Genomic DNA, 18,104 nt, shown 5'->3' with positions numbered 1-18,104 from the left:
AAGAGTAACGAGGAGAGAGAAATACTAGAAAATGAGAGAGAAAGACAGAAAGAGAGAGGAAGAAGCCATGAAAGCTTGGAGAGAGAGGTGAAGATGAAAGGAGACTTGTATTATCATCTGATGGTCAAAATTCAAGTCCCTAACACCTTATATACCAGCCAATGTAGCTAGTATTTACCTATTATTAAATCCCCCTCTCTTACATTCCATCCCCACCCAAAGGTTTTTGCCCTAAAAAACAATTTGGGCACTTATGATAACCAAGTAGGAGCAGATCAGAGTACTACTCTACTACATTATTACAAGGGTATACTAATGAATGAAGAGGTATTATTGCGTATGATGGGTCATTGGGGTATACACGATACATGGGCCTTATTGGGGAATTAGAAAAATGAATTTTTGACCCAAATATCTTGAGTAAATGCAAGTTGCAGATAGTGGACAATAGTAAATCTATCATAACTTTCTGTAGGATACTCCGATTGGAAGTACTTTTAGCCCATGTATGATGTCCATTGCTGTCCATAGTACAGAATAAAATCTGCTTTGAAACATAGAGTTGTCTATAGTCAATCTGAGAGAAAACAGTTGTATAGTTAGCTAGATTTTAGCCAAATCTGCTTCTAGTAGGTATGGAAACTCTTCCAAAACTGAAGCTGGCCTCCAAGAAGCTTCCTCAAGTGGTAAAACTTGCCACTTAATCAAGTATTCCATGATGGAGTGAGAGCAAAGCTTCTTTTCCCTTTGTCCTATAACTTGCTCCAATATATATTGAATGATGCCTTCTTCATTTGCCTTCTTCATCTATCGGTGGTAGCTCCTCAACATAATCCATTGATGATCCAATGAAGGGCTTCAATTGACTCACGTGGAAGACATTATGAATCTTCGTGGATGGGGGCAACGCCAACCGATATGCCAAGTCTCCCACTCTTTTGACGATTCGGTATGGCCCATAGGACCTGTGAGCTAACTTATTGCTGGATCCATCCTTAAGGGTGTCATATCTGGACTTGGGCACCTTCAAAAGCACCAAATCCCCTTCTTGGAACTCAACATCCCTTCTTTGTCATCAACATAAAGCTTCATTTTATTCTAAGATTTCTTCAAGTTGACTTTACACTACTGAAGTAAGGCTTGCATTCTATCCAACTCCTCCTTGCTTTGTGGGTTTATTTTATCTTTGAAGATAACTATGGGAAGGGGCACCTTATAGCCATACAATTCCTCAAAAGGTAAAACTCCAATGCTAGAGTGTGTAGATTTATTATAGGCAAACATAGTCAAATGCAACCATGAGTCCCAAGCATGCTACACATCATGAAATGTCTCAAGTAAGTTTCCAGCCACTTGTTAACCCTCTCTGTTTGGCCATCAGTTTGTGGATGGTAAGTAGTGGCAGGGGCTAAGTGAGTGTCCATAGAGCTGAAAACTGCCTACCAAAAGTTACTCATGAACTTAGCATCCCGGTCATGCACAATGACCTGTGATAAACCATGTAATCTGAAAACATATTCCATGAATTTGTTGGCTACTTGGGAAGCATTATATTGAGTCTTTGTAGGAATGAAATGAGCTACCTTGGTGAGTCTGTCCACAACTACATAGATCAACTACATGGATGTTGTTCCATCCTTTTTTGGTCACTAATAGGCTAGTAATGAAGTTCATAGTAATGTGTGTCCATTTACCTTCGGGTATAGGCAATGGCTGAAGTAAACCAATTGGTTTTAAGGTGATGTCCTTGTTTTGATGACATGGCACGTAGCTCAAGACAAAATCTTTTACATCTTCCATAGGCCCTTCCATTGAAAGCACTTAGCAATCTTGTCATAGGTTTTAAATATGCCCAAATGACTAGTTGTAGGCAAGGAATGCATCTCTTGCACGATCTGTTGCTTGAATGGAGAAGTGTATGGGATGGCAATCCTGCCCTAAAACCATAAGAGACCGTTCTTAAGCTGATATGGAGAGTTTTCTTCCACATGTCCTTGTTGTAATTTCTGGAAAATGTGGCTGAAATCAACATCTAAAAAATAGGCCTCCTGAAGCTCTTCTATCCAATCATTATGAAGTTCCATGATGACTGAAACTTTACAGGCCCACATTCTAGATAACGAATCAGCAACTACATTGTCTTTTCCTTGCGTATGTGTAATGTCAAATTCATAGTTCTGCAATGTAGCTACCCATATGCATTGTTTGGGGGTAAGATTAGACTGAGAGAGAAAATACTTAAGGACCCTATGGTCGCTCTTGACACTAAATACGGTGCCCTACAAGTAGTGGTGCCATTTCTTAATGGCATGAAGGATGGCCAACATCTCTTGGTCATATACATTCATGGTCATCTCATTTACATCAAGTTTGCAGCTCTCAAATGCTATAACCTTATGCTCCTATAACAATACAACCCCTATGCCTCTGCCACTGGCATCACACTGGATGGTGCATTCGAAAGGTGAGAAGGATCAAAGCTTGCTTGGAAGTGAGCTATGGTGGAGAGCAAGAGCAAGCAGAGAGAGAGACACAAATGGGAACTCCAACAGTCACAATGTGTGACCGCGCCTTCCTTTATTCAAACTATCACTAAAAGAATAAAGAATAAAGTGATGGTGAACGAGCGCCCGCCACCTATAGTGTGCAGTGGTGGGTACTATCAGTGTAGTAATACATAAGCGGCTAAGCAGAGGTGCCTTTACCCCCAACAACCTTCCACTTAAAGGCGAATCTGCCCCAGTGAGGAGTGAAAAGAAAAAGAAAGGACAGTACAATGTACACATGTACAACAGGATGAGGAAAAACATCATCTCATCCAACGCCCATCAATCTCCTGAGGAAGGCAACACGCTCAGTAGTGAGGCTTTTCGTGAGCAGATCTATAGGATTTTCATTAGTGGAGATCTTGACAAGGTCAACAGACTTGTCCTCCACGACCCCACATATGAAGTGATACCTCACCTCAATGTGTTTCATTTTCGCATGGAAGATTAGATTCTTGGCTAGCTGAATAGCACTCATAGAATCTAAATGCAGTGTAGGTATAGTATCAATCCCAAGGTCATGAACCAAATGGCCCAACCATATGGCCTCCTTACAAGCCTCAGTGGCCACAACATACTCGACCTTAGTGGTAGAGAGATTCGTACACTTCTAAACCCTGGACATCCAAGAAACAGCACCTCCAACATAGGTAAAGACATAGTCAAAAGTGGACTTCCTACTATCTACATGTCCTGCATAATCGGAGTCTGTGTAGCCCACAACTCCTATATCCTAGCTGCCATAGAAAATACATATATCTATTGTGCCCTTCAGGTATCTCATGATACCCTTTACGGCATCCCAATGCTTTTTGACAGGTGTAGCCATATAACATGCTACAACACCAACTGCAAAGGCAATATCTAGACGAGTGGCTATCATGGCATACATCAAACTGCCCATGACTGATGCATAAGGGATCTTGGACATCTTGGCCCTCTGCTCATCCGTCTGTGGACAATCGGTCTATGAAACCTTTACATAAGAAGGTAATGGACATCCAATAAACTTTACGTCCTACATGCGAAAATGCTCAAGGACTTTATGAATGTACTCCCTTTGTGAGAGGTAGAGTAGTCCCTGATGCTGCCTGTCATGCTTAATGCGTATACCAAGAATGTGAGAGGCCTGTCCCAAATCCTTCATCTCAAAGCTCTTCTTCAGCTGAGATTTAAGAGCATCCAACTCATCATGAGCTCTCCATGCTATCAACATATCATCCACATAAAGTATCAAAATAAGCAATGAGCCATTACTGGCTTTCCTCTGTAAAGACACAGATCCATAACACTCCTCCTGTAGCCCTATGGTTGCATAAAGGTATCAAACTTATGATACCACTCCCTAGGTGCCTGCTTCAAGCCATAAAGTCTTTTCTTCAACTTACACATTAGGTGCTCCATGCCAGATTCTACAAAGCCCTTAGGCTGCTCCATGTATATCTCATCATGCAAATTCCCATGCAAGAATGCAGTCTTAACATCCATCTAGTACAAGTCCAAGTCAAGCTGTGTGACTAAGGCCAAAACCAAGCATAGGATGGTCATCTTGACCACAGGAGAAAATATTTCATCAAAGTCAACTCCATGCTCCTGTTTAAAACCCTTAGCAACAAGTCTTGTCTTATAACCCGGCTTGAGGTTTCCAGGGGTACTTTTCAACTTGTACACCCATTTGCATGGCAAAGCCTTCTTGCCTTGAGGCAGTGCAACCAAATCCAAAGTCATATTCTTGTGTAGGGAATCTATCTCAGACTACATAGCCCTCTCCCAGGAGCTACTGTCACCCCTGTGCATAGCCTCATCATAGGTGAGAGGCTCTCCTACATCTGTAACCAAGACATAATGCATCGAGGGCTCAAATCTATTAGGTGGATGTCTATCTCTAGTAGACCATCTCATAACAGGCTTTGTGGCCGGTCCAACACCCTAGCCATGTGTACCAACTACTGTTGCAGGCTATCCAACTAGTTGTGCAGGAGCACATGGCTCCTCCTGGAATATAACCCTACATATCTCTACCACCTTCTCAGGCTGCCTATGCATCTTGTCTTCATGGAAGACTACGTCATGGCTTTGGATGACTTTCCGCACTTTTGGATCCCAGAGGTGATAACACATCTCGCCTGCATTCCCATAGCCAAGGAAAATCCATTTGACACTCTTAGAATCCAACTTAGTATGCTTGTCTTTAAGCACATGGCAGAATACCTCACATCCAAAGACATGTAGATGCGCATAAGACGGAGGTTTTCCAATCCATACCTCCTCTACAACCTGGAAATCCAAACCACTAGAAGGTGATCTATTTATGACATGCATAGCTATACTTACTACCTCAGCCCAAAATATCTGTGGTAAGAGTGCATGGCTAAGCATACTACATACATACTCTTGGATGGTTCTATTCATCCGCTCAACCAAACCATTTTGGGGTGCGGTATAGGGGGCAGTCAACTAATGCTTAATACCCCTCTCATCACATAGTTGCTCAAAAGCACGTGACACATATTCTCCCCCATTGTCAGTCCTAAGGCATTTCAGCCTATGCCCAATCTGGTTCTCGACCAATGCAAGCCATCTTTGAAACACAGCCAAGACTTCTGGCTTAAGCTTAATAGAGTAAGCCCAGACTTTACATGAAAAATCATCAATGAACGTCACAAAATACTTTGCACCACCCATAGACTGACAGGATATGGGCCCACAGACATCCGAATGTACCAATGCTAGGGGCTCACTCATGCGTGTCCTACCAAACTTCTTCTGCATATTCCTAGTCTATCTGCCATAAAAACAATGCTCTCATGAATCAAAACATGCGTAGTCAAGGGGTGATAAGTATTGCAAACCAGAAAGCATTTTCATTCCCTTCAAGGAAATATGTCCCAAATGGGCATGCCAAAGAGATACATGTGGGATGGAAGCCACTAACAAAACATGGTCAACAGAGGACCCATCAACTACAAGAGGATATAGGCTACTAGCTTTGGTACCTCTAGCAAGCACAAGTCTACCATGGGTGATCTTCCAAGCAGAATCCCCAAATGAAACGTGAAATCCAACATTATCAAGCTGCCCTCTATAGACATAAGACTGTGTGTAAGTGCAGGTACTGACGTACATTTTGTAACAGAAAAGTACTACCAGTAGAGAACTGCAGCCGTACATCCCCAATGCCAACAATAGCATGTGACATGTCATCACCCAAGCAAATTGAACCAGAGACAGTGCGATAGGAGTGGAACCACTCAGACACGGTGTAACATGAAATGAAGCACTAGAATCCAAAAGCTAGCACTACTGCGCATACATACAGTGAACATCGATCAACAACGTAGCATCACAAGAACTAGTTGCAAGTATGTACTCCTCATCGGAGCCATCAGTCCTGCATGACATTTATCTTCTCAATTTTCACACTGGATTTCATAGGCATGATACTACGATTAGAGGACTTTTCCTGTACTTTGTCTTTTCCCTTCTCTATGCTTCTCATTTCGTAACTCATGACACTGTGGGTGTATATGACCCTTCTTGCCACAATGATGACATGTTACATTTGCATTTTTCCCACACGACTTCTTGCACGACTTAGACCTAGACTTCTGCGAGTCTTTGCCATGGCCATTCCCGCAGTCATTCTTGCCATTACCATCTCTGCCTCTAATAGTCAAAGCATGTGACACACGAGAGGCATCCAAGTTCTTACAGTTGATCTCTTCCTGCAAAAGAGCACTCTCTACATCATGCAAGTTCAAAATAGTAGCAGGAGCACATAAGGTAGTGCAGAATACATCCCATGACTTACTTAGAGTCCCAAGCAAAAACAATGGAGTAACCTCATCATTAAAAGTAATACCTTGCTAAGTCAAGTTCTTGAGAATAGCATGGAACTGGCTCAAATGAGCAAACATTGCCATATTCTCCTTCATGCGCAGGTCCATAAGCTGCTTCAGCCAATACATCTAGCTTGCTGGACTTTTCTTGTCATAGTCGTTCTTAATTTTATCCCAAAGCTACCAAGCACTCTATGCTTCCTCAACCACATCATAATGCACCTATTCAGTGAAAGACAAGATGAGGGTGGACTTGCATAACTCATCAAGCTCATCCCATTCGTCATTAGTCATAGTTTCAGGCTACTCGCCATGCATCCTTAGTGGCTTTATCTATGATTTCTACACCAATACCTGCCAAACTTGGCTCTTCCAATAGGCATAATTTGTACCATCAATCTTAATGATGTTGAAGATAGTACTCTCAGTGGAAGAAGAACCCATAATTAGTTCAAAATAGTGCAGACAATTCAAAACCACTTGTTTTCTACTGTAAACAACCAAAATACCACCAAAACCAAGGCAAAATGACCACAAAAATTAATAGCTAATGATGTTGTCCACCAAGTACCATCAAAAGTACATAAAATATGAATGATTCAGCATGAAAATTCCACATCAGTCCATACATAATTGCTTGCAAGAGCACCAGTGCGAAAGATCCAATACCACACATCAATAAGACATCATGACCATATAGGCTCTGTAGCCTCTAATTAGAGCATCCATAGATCTCAACTGTATCCCAAATACAACTCTGGCAAGCCAACAAATATCCCAAGTAAGTTTCATGAAGCCAAATGTAAGCCAAGACAAGGCACTAGTAGCAATTAGCTCCAAACAATGTAACTAGCATGTAATAGTGGCATAGGCCAAGCATGTCAAGACCGGTCAGAAATAGGTAACATACATGCCAATATGTACATCCAAGAAAAAGCATAAAATGCATTCCAAAGCCAATCTCAAGCTCAAACGAAGATTCAAAACCAAAGACAAGCTCGATGTTGTACCTTGAAGGTCAATACTTTATTGCATATCCCAAAGACATAGCCCGAAACCAATAGGCATAACCAAACTGGAGGTAAAATAGCATGTCAACCAAGGTAGCATAAATCCCAACCAACAATAAAGTGTCCGCATCCAAATCAAGCCTCAATAGCTCTCAAATAGCATATCTAGGCATAAACCATGATGACCAAGCATCAATACATCCAACAAGATACCCGAATGTCAACAAAGTGCATTATGCATAAGCCGTCCCTAATAAAACCTTGCTGCCCAGACAATGTACAGTAGTAAATCCCTATATAAATAGAGCTATGGAAGCTCAAGCCAAGTCCCAAAACATCTCAAAGCATTGGGCAAACATCCCCAAAGCATCTGGGCATCAAATACCAAGCCTCGCGAGCATCACATAAGCTAAGAGCATGACATTTTCTTGTTCTAAATCAACTTAGATCTATTGAAAAAAATGTTGTGATCAGAATTTGGTATATCTGACATTACCATCGCATCCAAATTGTGCCAAAACCCCAAGCTAGACTCTTATGTTGCCTAAATCGAGTTCCGGATGCTCGAGATATGAGAAAAAATGGGATTTTTGAGCCATATTTTGAAACAGGCGCAAAAAAAACATGAGCTGCTATTGTGGGGCATGCTAGTTATGCTGAGGATAAGGGGGGAAATGGGGGCATACAAGGTGCCCAATGAAGCTAAGGAGCACCTGCAAAGAGCCTATGAGGGCCGAGGAGAGGCAGGAGATGAAATCTTACCTTAGGGGGAAGAAGCCATGGCTGGCATTGAAGCTCCAAGCTCTAGGTCTTCAATCTGGGCTGAAGTAATACCAGGCCAAGCTCCATGATCAAGCTCTGATACCAATTGAAAGGTGAGAAGGATTGAAGCTTGCTTGGAAGTGAGCTATGGCAGAGAGCAAGAGCAAGAAGAGAGAGAGACACAAATGGAAACTCCAATAGTCACAATGTGTGACCGGGCCTTTCTTTATTCAAATTGTCACTAAAAGAATAAAGAATAAAGTGACGGTGATGGGCACCCACCACCTACAGTGTGTAGTGGCGGGCACTATCAGTATAGTAATACACGTGTGGCTAGGCAGAGGTGCCTTTACCCCCAACAGAATTCTTTCAAAAAATTTGGGCATACCAAGATGGAAGCTAAGGTAAGCAATTCCTTGAGCTAATTAAAGCTCTTATCGGCTACTATGGCATCCCAAAAAAAGGCCTCTTTCTTAAGCCTATCAGTCAAGGGAGCTGCAATAGTGGGATAATGCCTAATGAATCTACAATAGAATTATGAGAGACCAAGAAATCCTCTAAGTGACGTGGTATTTGCAGGTGTGGGCTAGTCTTTTATACACTGCACTTTCTTAGGATCAGCCCTAATTCCATCTTCACTAACAATGTGGTCCAAGTATTCCACTTCTGTCTGCATGAAAGAACATTTTGTCTCCTTGGCAAAGAACCTATGCTGCCTCAATACATCAAACACTTGCCTCATATACCAAAGGTGATCCTTCAGTGATCTATTATAGATGAGGATATTATCAAAGAAAACCAACACGAATCTGAACAGAAAGGGTTGAAGTATTTTCTTCATTAAGCTCTGAAAGGTGGCCGGTGCATTAGGTAACCCAAAAGGCATAACCAAGAAATGATAATGCCCTCGATCAGTCTGAAATATTGTTTTGACCTCATCCCCTATCCTCATGTGGATCTGGTGATACCTTGACCTCAAATCTATCTTTGTAAAGTACTTAGCCCCTTTGAGCTCATCTAACAAGTCATCTATGCGTGGAATGGGGTACATGTTCTTCACGGTGACCTTATTAAGATCCATGTAGTCTATGCACATCCTAAAAGATCCATCCTTCTTTTTTACTAATAACACAGGGGAAACATATGGTGAAGAACTAGGCTCAATAAATCCCATGTCCAGTAATTCTTTGACTTGTTTGGCAACTTCTTCTCTTTCACAGCTAGACAATCTGTAAGGTGGCTTGTCCACAGGCTTTGATTGAGGTTCCAGGTCTATGGGATGATCAACTGCCCTATTAGGGGGTAGTGTTGTAGGTACTTGGAAGAGGTCCTTGTACTCTTCTAAAAGAGCTCTCAACGTTGAATTCTTTACTGTTTTAGTGGATTGGTTTGAATTTTCTTTATTTAACTGCAATATAAAGATTTGGGACCGTCTCTTGAACTCTTTCTTGAGTTATTTGCTAATAATGAGCTGAAATTCATTGTTATTTTGAATTCCTTGCAAGCGAATGAGTTGTCCCGCACTGACAAACTCCATATACAGCAAGGAAAAATTCATGGTTATAGTGCCCAAAGTTTTTAGCCAATCACAATCCAAGACAACATCTATAGGCCCCATTTCCAATGCAATTAAATCCATTTGCTGTCCAAAATTTTCAGCAAGCTGAATATGAACAGAAGGGCATACTTGAGTGCTAATTTCTTCATCCCCATTGGTAACTTGCACCTTCAATGGTTCCTATAAATCAATGGGAAAACACTTCAGCCTGTCCATGACTGCTCTATTAAATGAAACTATGAGTGCTACCACTGTCTACAAGTATAAACACATCCTTCCCATGAATTGTGCCCTTAATACGCAATGTATTAGGGCTTTTGGATCCTGTCCAAGCATCCATAGATATGGTATAAATAGTGGCAGCATGTATTTCAACGTGGTTCATTCTTTCCACCCATATCCCATGATACACGACCACTGGGGTCAAAAGGAAAAGAGTTAGCAGGGTCAAAGAACTCTTCTTGATCAAACTCTTCATCAGCATCATTCGTTTTAGCAGTCATCATAAAAGCATGTGCATCCTCAGGGTCCTCCTTTGAGTCCTCAAATACCAACATGCTATGAACTTGTGCCTTAGCATTTCTAGAAGCACATTTTGAGGCATGATCAGATGTATACTTCTTGCCACACTTGAAAAAAGCCCTTTTTCCTTTCTTTCTTTATACAAATCCATGGGAATGGACTTCAAACTGCCAAAGGTTGAAGAATTTTTATTCTTGATGTCCCCTTTCCTATTATCCATTCTTGGGCTATTTGCTATCCTGGAATTACTTTGTGGCTTGAGGCATTAAAAGTGGGGTATGTGGGGATCTTAGGAGTGTTGAATGGCACGTTACCACCACCATAACTTGCCCCAAAATGCCCCGGCCTTACAACACCTCTTTGCTGCCAAAATGTGACAACATAGGTCCTCGTTGCTGCCCAAACACTGGCTGAGATGCCCCTCTTTGCTGTCCATGTTGAAGTGAAGCATCCCAGCGATAATTATGAGAGTACCTCTTAGCCAACTCAATAACTTTGAACAATTCCAATGGATTTTGAGCTCAAACATCAGCTGAGAGTTAGGGATCTAGTCCATACACATACTTGTGTAACTTGGCATCATCACTAATCGACTCAACATACATGGTAAGGTTGAGGAATTGATTGGTGTATTCTCTAATAGCAAGACCACACTGTTCGGGCAAGCTTTTCTTTCTTTACCTACAAGACAAATACTTGCACCATGATGCCTTGAACGCTTCCCACGAGTCTACTTGCCGATTTTCTCTTTTAATGTATCTCCACCATGTATGGGCAAATCCTTCCAAGTGGATGGTTGCAAAATGGATCTTTTGGTCATCACTATGGGGCAAGATGTCAAAAATAATCCTCAAGCTTGGAAAGTCACTCTTTGACTTCAACTGGAGATGACGATTGACCATTGAATTTTGAGAAAATAATCCTGTCTCTCAGCTCTCTTTCATGATTAGGTGGTTGTCCCATATATCCAAATTGAGGCTGATCCATGTGGTTGCCCAAAAATGATCCATTGTTAGAGTAATTTGTGCCAAAAGATGGCTGAACTCGCATAGATGGTATGGGCCCTTGAGATGGCTTGAAATTACCCCTCATTGCATTGTTCATGGCTCCTCTTGCCTATGTGAAGGCTCTCCATGTTCAAAAGTGACGTTAGGGATTCCCACTCTCCCCAAAATACCTTGGGAGTTCATATTTGCTGCATTCACTGATGGGCCAGTCACCCTTTTAGCATGCATACCCAACCTATCTTGATGTTCCTTCCCTTTCATTTGGAATTCCATCCACTTAGCAAGCTAGGCAGCAAGGGTGTCCATAGTGGTCTTCATTTGACCAATGCCTTCCATTGATTCTCTATGCCTCTCAGCATGCCTTGTCTCATGAGAATTGAGGGTGTTAGTGAGCGCGCTAAGGCTCCCCGCATTGTCGTGCCGCTACACACACACCGTGTAAAAAAATCTAGAGTGTAGCTTTCTTATTGATTTAGAGAGCCAATGCCATTTTAGACATTAGTGTTAGTGTCCATGGTTCAAAATATTAGATTTTTAGACAAGTTTAGCCAATTTATGATATTTTAGATATTATCTCTTGTAAAAATCCATAAAACTATAGACAACTTCTAGATTAGGATGACATGCAAAAGAAATCATGTAGCTTCAACCAATTTGAGAGGATTTTATGTAAAAAGAGAGATTGACGAAATCATGCAACGCATGATCGCTGTTTTCAGGCAGTGAATAGCACTCCGAAGGGGGAGATGAAGAATGAGTGATCTGGCAGAATTCTGGCTACGTGCACTGGTATTTTACCCCCCTTTCAGAGCCAATGGAATCATCAGATTGGTGATTTGAGCAACATAGAGGAAGGTATTATTTTATACACGTTTTTGTCTATCAGTGTTATATATTCTCATAGTGCTAAAAGAAACTGACAGGCTTCATCTCTGTTAGCATTCTTCTTCATTTTCTATTTATTTTTGGGAGTATTCTTCTACGTCTTCAATTTCTTTGGACCCCTTCTCTTCCATCTACTCCTCTCCCTGAATCTACCTTCACCCTGCTGTCTCTTACCCCCGTGGTGGACTCTCAACACCAAACGCACTGGCACCGTGTTAGGGGAAGCTTATGCTATCATCAAATGTGAATTTTGGAATATATTTGGGCTGATTTGGGGCTGATATCTTCAGTCATATTCAGAGAATTAGCTACAACATTATTCTTTAATTAAATTTTTACTCTATAGAATACATGTTGTCAAAATATGCAAGTATTATGTGCCCCTATGGCAGGGCAATGTTTGTAGATCATTCATAGATGCTTTGAGTTGAATTAACAGGAGCTTTTTCTCTTATTTCTTGGCTGTGGTAACTTATCCTTATCATGAACTCAATTTGAAGCTCTCTTGAAGCAAGTATCTTTGCCCTACAAGCCTTGTAATTGCCTCATTAGCTTTTGTCCCTAACAGTCTACATTGAATGTAATCATGCAAAATTGATTCATGCTATGGCATTATGTATGAATGATGGGATGCAGAGTTGTATATGATACATGACAGCATATTGTACTTGATTTTTTTGATTGCTCTTTTATAGTCAAGAAAACAAGCTTGATTTGAGTTAGAACTTATGAGATAATACTCTTGTGATCATTGCTAAGAGCATGCAATTGGAAGCTCTATCAACATCTTCAAGAACTTGGCTTGAAACCTTCAACCCTTGTCTTATCTCTATCATCTCTGGAGTCTAAGCTCTTGAATCCCCATACATTCTTTTCTCTCAAACCCTTGTGATTGACGGTGAAGTACCTCTTGAACCTTTAAACATTCACTGTAATCTACTTATCTCTTGAAGACACATCTCCATCTATCTTGTCCAATTTTCTTGCCAAACCCTTATGATGATCTTCAATCCTACACACTCTGAAATTGGTGAACCCAACGTGAAGGTCGGTGTAAGAGAACTCCAAGATGGGGGATTCTTCAGGAGATACTCTACAATAGTTGGTGCACATACTGCAGCAAACTCAGCAACAACAAATCCAAATGTTACAACAACAACAACAAATGCAAGACGAAGAGAAGATTGATTCCATGGCTATCAAGGCCCTAGAGGAAGTTGGGCAGGAATTAAAATAATTTAATGGTCAAAATGTCTCTGTTTTTTATTCACTTATATGTTGATAAAATGTGCTTCTTTGGTGTATTGCAACATGCATGGACTCGTTATTTTGCCAGACTAGCCAAGCATGGTCTTCAAGAAAGAATCCATGGTCTTTTTCAGCGAGACGCGGATTGGTGGATTGCATTCAAAAAAACCCTACACGAAGAATTCTTCTTAGAAGACTCTGGCCTAATGACGAAGAAAAGTTTCACTGATTGGGTTGAGAAACCCAACAAAAGTTTAGCTTCAACAGCTTTATACCATCAGTTTGAAAGTAAATTTGGGCAACTTGATGCAGAAGATCAACAAAGTATGGAAGGTCAAAAGATTGAATCATTCCTTAAGACTGTAGATCCCATTTTGCAAGAGAAGCTTGTTGATCGCCTAGAAGATGCTACCTCCAAATCAGGAGTCAAGGCTAGATGGATAGATGTTACTGATGCAGTTAACATGATTGCTCAAAGAGAGCGGATGTGACTAAGATTGGGCTCTACTTCAACTTCAACAACTCCATTGATGGAGCTTGTTCCACCTTCAAAATCCCCTATTCCTTTAACTAATCAACTAACTCTTTCTTCTTCTATTCATTCTAAAAATGATTTCATGGATGAACTCATTAAAAGCATGTGTGACCTTCATCTGAATCTTACAAAATTAGTTCCAAGAGATGGAGAAGCTGGATGTCAAAGTTGAAGAACGAGGACGATCATCAACTCAAAGACCCATGAGAGAAGGCTTTAAGAGGCGATGTATTTGGTGTGATAACCAACAACTTGACAAGAGGGAGTGTTCTGCCTTCCATGAGGCTAAAGCACAGAAGCTTGTCTTTTGGAAAGATAGAAAAATTCATGCAGCTGAAATTGGTCTTTCACTGGAGCCAAGTTTTGGCAATGGTGGAATGAAGAAAAGATTCGAAGATTTAGCTGTAAAGAATGCATATATAGCAATTGACACAGCTACCTATGAGCTACAAATTGAGCCAACTAAATCAAGTTTGAAAGCATGTAAAGCTAATGTGCAATTGAAAGTATGAATGCATGCACTAGATCAAATGGAACGTGGTAAAGCAGCCAAAGAAGATTTGACTAGCACCAGTCTGTGCATTCGAGGAATAACTGGTTGGAAAGAACCAATAGATTCTTTTTTTTCCTTTGCACATTTGTCTGACGTCAATCATAAAGAAGTCTTGATTGAAGAAAAGAGAAGAAGAGAAGATAAACCAAGGGCTTCCTCTTCTGGCCCTCCGAAAAGGGTAACTAGAAGAACGCTTGAACAACCAAAGCTTGCTGAAAATATAACCCCAGATCAAGAGATGGAAGATGCACTAGAAACAAAGAAGACCGAAGGAAAGAAGAAAGGCAAGCAGCCATGCTACAAATTATAGTCTGACATAGAATCTGCAACTGATCTCAAACGAGTCCTAGAAGAATGAATTCTGGGAAGCAAAATTGAATTCACCTTAGGCAAAATTCTTGGAATTGCCAAACATGAATTCCATGATGTAATTATTTATGTAATCAAAAGGAAAAGACAATATGTTGGTGATGAAGCTGAAGAAACAATGATTTTTTTTTGCAAGTTCTTCGAGTTTTTGTGCAGGATGAAGAGAAGCTGACTTCACAAGGAATTCATCTTGAAGCAGTTAAAGAATTAATTGCATCAATTGAAGTTGAAGATAAAGAAAGCATGAATGCAAAAATTAAAGAAGTGAAAGCTGAAAATGTAATGGTCGGCTGGTCCAAACCAGTTGGGCAGCCCATCTCTCTAAAAGAAGGCCATCTATAGCACATGCATGAGGAGGAAGAGGCTCGGTTCATTCCAAGCAGTCACTACTCCTGTACACATTGGGCAAGGGCAACAACGGAGATAGTCATCAAAATTGGATTTAAAAAAACATCATGTATTGCACTCTTAAACCATGGCTCGGAGATAAACATCATGGCAAGGAGTCTCTATGAAAGTGGAAAATGGCCCATAGATGTTGATCCAGGTTGGCAAATGAGAGTCGCAAACAACTCTTCTGGAGAGTTATATGCTGCATGTCCTAATGTGCAAGTAACTATTGAGGACATAAAATACAATTTTTACTTTTTTGTTCAAGACTCTTGTAGTTACCCTATCATTCTTGGGCAACCTTACATTTCTGAAGCCCGCTTGGAAATAAAAGCTCTTGATGATGGTTCTTCCTATGCTCGAACCCGAGGCAAGGATACTGAACGAGCTGTCCAATTTCTTACTGTGTGTATTAACCATCATCGAAACAAAGATCGACTGCGTGATTATCTTATGCCTCCTAATGCCCGAGAATTCAAGGGTTTTCAGGTTGCACTGCTATAAAAGGAGGCAGTGCGTCATATAAAAAGATTGAACCTCCTTATGCTTACAAAAACTATGTCTCAGGGAAATATGTATGTATGTATAGCCAATAGTATGGGCTGTTATAAGTCTCTTCCAGCCATGACTAAAGCTGAAATAAAATATTTATGTCATGTAAAAAGGGATCTGAAAACTTATGACATGATGGTTGAAAATGACGATATTTCAGAAAAAATTTTGGACTGATTACTACTAACACATTGGCTGAAATATATGTAGCTACTCATACTGAAAATCAATCCATAGAAGTATGTACATTGGATTTTTATCAAACAATTCAAGAATTTGTTGAGCAGGAAGACATTGGTTTACTCAACAAGGCTGAAGTGCAAGTGGAGACAAAATACAAGACGATGGATAAGAAAGTCAAGTTTCACTGCCTCCTGAAAGTGAAGGGCTAGCTGATAGGGCATCAAATTAGCCAAGTCTTCGTGATCCTTCCAATATTGGTCACAAGTTCACATCTGAAAGTATAAAGAACTCAAAATAGGTGAAAATTCTTTCCTTTTGCCAGCTGAAAAACACTCTTTTATGAAAATGCTAATGAAACATAGAAAAGCTTCTGCATTTCAACCAAGTGAAATAGGCTGTGTGGATCCAAATATTATGGATCCTATGGTCATTTTTACGGTCCCACCACATGTGCCTTAGAACCTCAAGCCTATTCTTGTTTCCAAGGGCACATTTTTCCAAATTATTGAAACTTCTAAATGAGAAGATCAAAATGAAGATTTTAGAACCTTCTTTAGTACCTTACTCAAACCGATGGTTTACCATGCCCAAGAAAAATGGATCTTTATGAATCATTCAAGATCTATAGCATGTTAATCATGTCACAATCCGAAATGTTGGTTTGGGTCCAATTGTTGACGAGTTTGCTGAAGATTTTGCAAGTAAAGCAATTTATTCTATGGGCGACCTATATTCAGGATATGAACAATTTCAGCTTTCATTAGAAAGCCGAGACATTACCACAATGAAGACACCTCTTGGATTGGTACGCATGTGCACTCTACCACAAGGTGCAACAAACTTCATAGCCCATATGATGAATGCCATGCAGAAAGTCTTAAGGGACTTTATTCCACAACTTACTCTTCCATTTCTTGATGATGTACCTATCAAGGGATTTGAATTCAATGAAAAGAATGAGGAGCTTGACGAAGATGGCTGCAGGACATTTGTAGTTAACCATATCCATAATTGTGACATGATTTTGACAATGCTATAAGAGGTACATCTTACCCTTTCTGGAGCTAAGTCAATTTTTGGAGTAGAAGAAGTCCTAATGGTTGGACATCTGTGTGGCCCCTATGGACATAAACCTTCACCAATCAAGATACATGCCATCAACAGAATGCAAGAAAAATGCACAAATATTTTAGAGGTGAGAAGATTTCTTGATGCATGTGTATTCTATCTCATATGGATACCACATTTTACTCTTCATTCCATGGCTACTGAAAGTACATTTTCAGTTGCTGCATATACAAACCCAAAGCTAAATCTTGCAAGTGAAGCTGATATTTTTGTGGTATAGCATTAAGTACAATAAGAATAGAAAAAGGTACTTCTGTAAATCAGCATACAACAACAAAGATCAAAGATTTATCTATGGAAGAAGGGTGGTCAACTAGAAGCCAGCATGCTCATTGCATTGCTCAAAAATCCTTAAAGAAGATTATGAAGAAGATTGGCTGAAGATTGGCCAATATTTGAGCATAATGAATAAGGAGTCTTGGACTGATGAAGAGTTCAAGCATATTAAGAGGAAATCTTATGGCTTTTTTCTTAAAGAAGGGCATCTATGGAAGCACGCAAAGAAGAAGAAAGGAGCGCATGTCCGAGTTTTAGGTAACAAAAGATTGCAACAATAGGTAATGAAGGAATTTCATGAAAGCCTATGGGCTGGCCATAGAGGCATATGGGGAACCTTTAGTAAAGTCAAAGAAAAATATTGGTGGCAAAACATGTATCGAGACATAGCACATTTTTTTGAAACATGTTATGTGTATCAGATGTATTCTATAGTCAAGCATCGAGATGGGTTACAACCAACTTATCCTCTATCTATACATTATAGATGGGTTATTGATCTTATAACAATGCCTACAGGAATATGGAATATGCAATATTTAGTGCTTGCAAGAGAGGATCTAAGTAATCAAGTTGAAGGAAAAGCCTTAACAACCAAGACTACTCAAGCTATTTGTCATTTTTTGCTTGAAGAAGTGTTTTGTAGATATGGTTGTGTGGGTAAAGTAACTGCAGATAGAGGAGAGTTGGATGCTGATGAGGCATGCAACTTCTTTTCTCAATTGGGTATTAAGTTGGCTT

The sequence above is a fragment of the Lygodium microphyllum genome, chromosome 27 (assembly GCF_053477565.2).
Source record: "Lygodium microphyllum isolate KBCC chromosome 27, Lygodium_microphyllum_v1.1.10, whole genome shotgun sequence".
Classification (NCBI taxonomy): domain Eukaryota; kingdom Viridiplantae; phylum Streptophyta; class Polypodiopsida; order Schizaeales; family Lygodiaceae; genus Lygodium; species Lygodium microphyllum.
Note: the sequence above shows the minus strand (reverse complement) of the source record.